Here is a 4,140-nt window from a genome sequence, read left to right on the forward strand (position 1 = left end):
CTAACACGCATTGTGTGCTGTAGTGTTATCGTGATCAAATTCAGTGAGCTACGATATAGAAATCTTGTATTGAAAGCTGTTAACGTTCTGGGGCCGGCTCGTTTAGGTAGCTACAGATGGACACAACAACCTGTGGCGGCATTTGGAGCTAATCAAAAACATTTTCAGTGCATGCATGTGATACGTTGAATGTGTTCATATTCTGATCACCATAAAATTGAATGTCAATTAAACTCCTGTGCAAAAAACATCACACATCCCTTGCGGGGATCGAACCCGCGACCTTTGGATTAGAAGTCCAACGCGCTATCCTCTGCGCCAAAGGGACAACTTGAAGGATGGTCGGTATTAAGGAAACACTTTTTTAGCCAATTAGTTTGGCAAATTATGACCTTCATTTACTCGAAATTGTTGGTGCCGATTGAATCAATCTGTGATGTTCAATTATCAAGTACTTATATATTAAGCGTATACTACTCTTACATTTTCACAGTACCTCAAACTAGGGTGAAAAAGATGTTTATTTATAATTCAGGTCTTACTGCCTACTGCGTCAGAAATTTTAAGCAGTATCGTTCTCCTTCAATAACAATTGCCATAGATTGCATGGAGCATTACACAGAACTCCTTCGTTCTTTGTATTAGGTAATTAAAAAATCTGAGATGTATTCCGCTGAGTAAAGTTCATCGAACGATTGATAATAACATCACTGCCTGCCAGTCGTCTCGGAACCCACGTTATACCTTATTCAATTTGCAACTACCTTTGAACTGATATGAATTCATATTAGGGTGGCTCAAAATATTTTTTTTGCTATACCTCACTATTTTCATTTTATGTCATTTTATTGTATTATCCTCTCAAAATTAGACCTCATTTGAATGAAAACTAAACTGCCTAAGCACTTTAATTCGTTTAAGTTCATATAGAAAATACTAGGGGGGAACCAAGTAATTCATTCAATTGTCCTTGAGGGAATATTGAGGTCGAGTCTAGTACACGACACTGAAGACGGCCTTATAGTTGAAGTCGAAATACGCTTGTCTTTCTAAGAACTCAAACTCTAGCGGAATTGAATGGTAAAGTACTAAATTTGGTTTTTTGTTTATTTACTTGAGGGAATACTAGAATAATGATGATATTGTTTTATATATGCGTTAACTACAACTTTGTCTTAAATTGTAAATGTTTATCAGATTGCTTAGTATCGTTTTGGCTTAATTTACAAACAGTAGTGATTTCAAAAACAAGAAATCATATTTTCATCTTTTATATGCAGAGCACTTGTATCATAGTAGCAGGGTTGGGAAAAAATACGAAATTCACACTACAGTAGGCAAGCGTAGGAAATAACAATCAGCTAAGCCAGTGAAACTCACGCCTATCGCTGCAGTAGGCAACGTGCCTTGAAAGTAGCAAAAATTCCGTTGCTAAGGGCAACCCAAAAGTACTGTAGAAAAATGTTCTATTTCTCGTTGCATTTCCCGCATTTACAGCCTTCAATGACACTACTGATTTAGAAAATGCATGCACCCAAAATAGACTGCCGTAATTTCGGGTGAAATTGATCATTTTTCACGATTTTTCTAGTCTGTTTTCTATAATTTTAACAAGGCCAAACAACTAAATGCAGGAAAACAAGTACGAAGGTGAGCCTCATCGACTTATGTGCCGAAATTTTCTAACAAATGTCATTTTAGTGTAAACAAATATCTCTAAAATAAAAAATCAGAGGATCTCATTTCGGGGTGAAATTAATCACTTGTCAATGCCATTATTGTTAGTTTCCAAAACAACGCTATATGATAAATTTGAGCTCCCTGAATCCGAATATGCTTGTCAAATTCTTAACAATGCAATATTTTTATAAATAACGAATAGTTAAATTTCAAGAATTACGCAGAAAACGCCTAAATGTATGCAATTTTCTAAGGAATTCAATGATATCTAACAGGAATTCAATTATTTCAACCATATGAGCTAATTGGTACGAGTTTTAGTGATGAAATCTGGTTTGGGGATATATCTCAAGCATCCTCACAAACTTTCAGGTTTATACCATGTTCAAATCCTTGCTTATAAATAAAAGTTCATAGGTGTTTGTCAATACTGCATGGTGCATGATTTTGGAATTTTACGTTATTTTCATAGTAATAAACATTTTTTAACGCAAAAAACTTCACAACACACAATGTGACAATAGTTACGACAAACAACGTTCATTTACTGCACCTTACATTGATGTTTGTTCTTCTTTACGAATAAATAAAATCGTGTGATACGATGATCAATTTCACCCTTCTGATCAACCCGATTTTACGGTACTTGATGAGATTCACAAATTTTTAGCTACTGTAGTGAAAGTACTACGTGATTTTCGCGAAATTCAAGCCTACTTCTATTACCATTCCCAGCCCTGCATAGAAGGGTTGATCATCCTGTGAAGAAATTTAATTTTTCTTGAAAAATCCATTTAAAAAGTTGAGTTCAAGAAAGCCTTGTTGGCGGTTTTTCTCCAATTTTCCCGACATTTATAATTATTGTTATTAACATGAATGGGGAATTCCTTAGCCGCGTGGTTAGAATCCGCGGCTACAAAGCAAAGCCTTGCTGAAAGTGTCTGGGTTCAAATCCCGGTCAGTCCAGGATTTTTCGTAAAGAAAATTAACTTGACTTCCCTGGGCATAGAGTATCATCGTACCTGCCACACGATATACGAATGCGAAAATGGCAACTTTGGCAAAGAAAGCTCTCAGTTAATAACTGTGGAAGTGCTCATAAGAACACTACGCTGAGAAGCAGGCTCTGTCCCAGTGAGAACGTAAATGCCAAGAAGGAGAAGAACATGAAAAAATTCAGCGTCATACTTATATAAAACTTGTAAACCGGTTAAGGGTTACTGGAAAGAATTGCAATAGGGTCCTAAAATGTTTAATGAAATATTGTTTTTATTTAATAACACGAAAGAGCATGTTACTGCAACTACTTTAGCAATTTTCCCGCTCAAATAACGGCTATAACATATTTGAACTTTAATTTAAATTTAGTCGACAAAAACACCACAGGGCTTTTAGTTTTAACACTGGGGTTGTTCCTACCTGACATTTCGGAAGGGACACGAAAAACAAAATACACCCAAAATTTGAGTTTAAGCCAAGGGGTGTGACAAAATCTAACGCAACACAAAAATATATTTTTTGGACTTGAACAAACGAAAAGCATTAAAAAAAATTGAATAAACATGTGTTTTTGGCCTAAATTTAAGCGTTTGGCTCTAAAATTGGGACAGGGCTTTAGAACCCTTTTGTATGTGCTTTAAATAAGCATTCGTTTAATGTGTACATCAAGTCCATAATTCCGGTTTGCAGTGAAACTGAGTGTACCTGAAATTTGTGTAATTTGGTTATCACGTTTGGTTATAAATATCATTTCTATTTCCTAAATACCACGTCATTTCTGTTTTTCAAAATTTCCAAAGAATTCGACAATGGTACAGGAATTTGAAAATAAGTTCTATTGTTGGGTGATTAAATACAATTTGGTGTCTTGATGAATTCTCAATTAGCAAGTTGTCAATAAAATAGTCATAACACATCTCAAACATGTTTTAAGCTACAAATGTTTTGGAATATATTATATAAAAAATAGAACATTACGCTAAAGGGTGTCATGCTGAGAGGGTTTAACAGCCGATGCACGATTTTCACAAGGACCAGTCAATTTGTTTGCTTTGCTGATGACATGGGTATAGTTAGAAAAACATTTGAAAACGTGGCAGACCTGTACACTCGCCTGAAACGCGGAGCAACAAGAGTCGGACTGGTGGTGAATGCGTCGAAAACAATGTACATGCTGATGCGCGGTACCAAATGCGACAGGACTCGCCTAAGAACCAGAGTTTCGATTGATGGGGATACCTTCGACGTGGTAGATGAATTCATTTACCTCGGATCCTGAACAATATTAGCCGTGAAATACGGAGACGCATCATCCGTGGAAGTCGTGCCAACTATGGGCTCCAGAAGAACCTGTGGTCAAAAAATATTGGTAACCGGTGGTCCTTTACGGGCATGAAACGTGGACGATGCTCGAGGAGGACTTATAAGCCCTTGGAGTATTCGAACGTCGGGTGCTTAGGA

At 36.4% G+C, this 4,140-nt stretch overlaps 1 non-coding gene across 1 annotated transcript; it reads right to left on the reverse strand.

The window, feature by feature from the left end:
* Positions 1 to 255: 255 nt before the first annotated feature.
* On the reverse strand, positions 256 to 328 carry Trnar-ucu. Its single transcript has one exon. It is a non-coding gene; the product is annotated as a tRNA-Arg (tRNA).
* Between the last annotated feature and the right edge of the window lie 3,812 nt (positions 329 to 4,140).

Source organism: Aedes aegypti, chromosome 1, assembly GCF_002204515.2.
Source record: "Aedes aegypti strain LVP_AGWG chromosome 1, AaegL5.0 Primary Assembly, whole genome shotgun sequence".
Classification (NCBI taxonomy): Eukaryota; Metazoa; Arthropoda; class Insecta; order Diptera; family Culicidae; genus Aedes; species Aedes aegypti.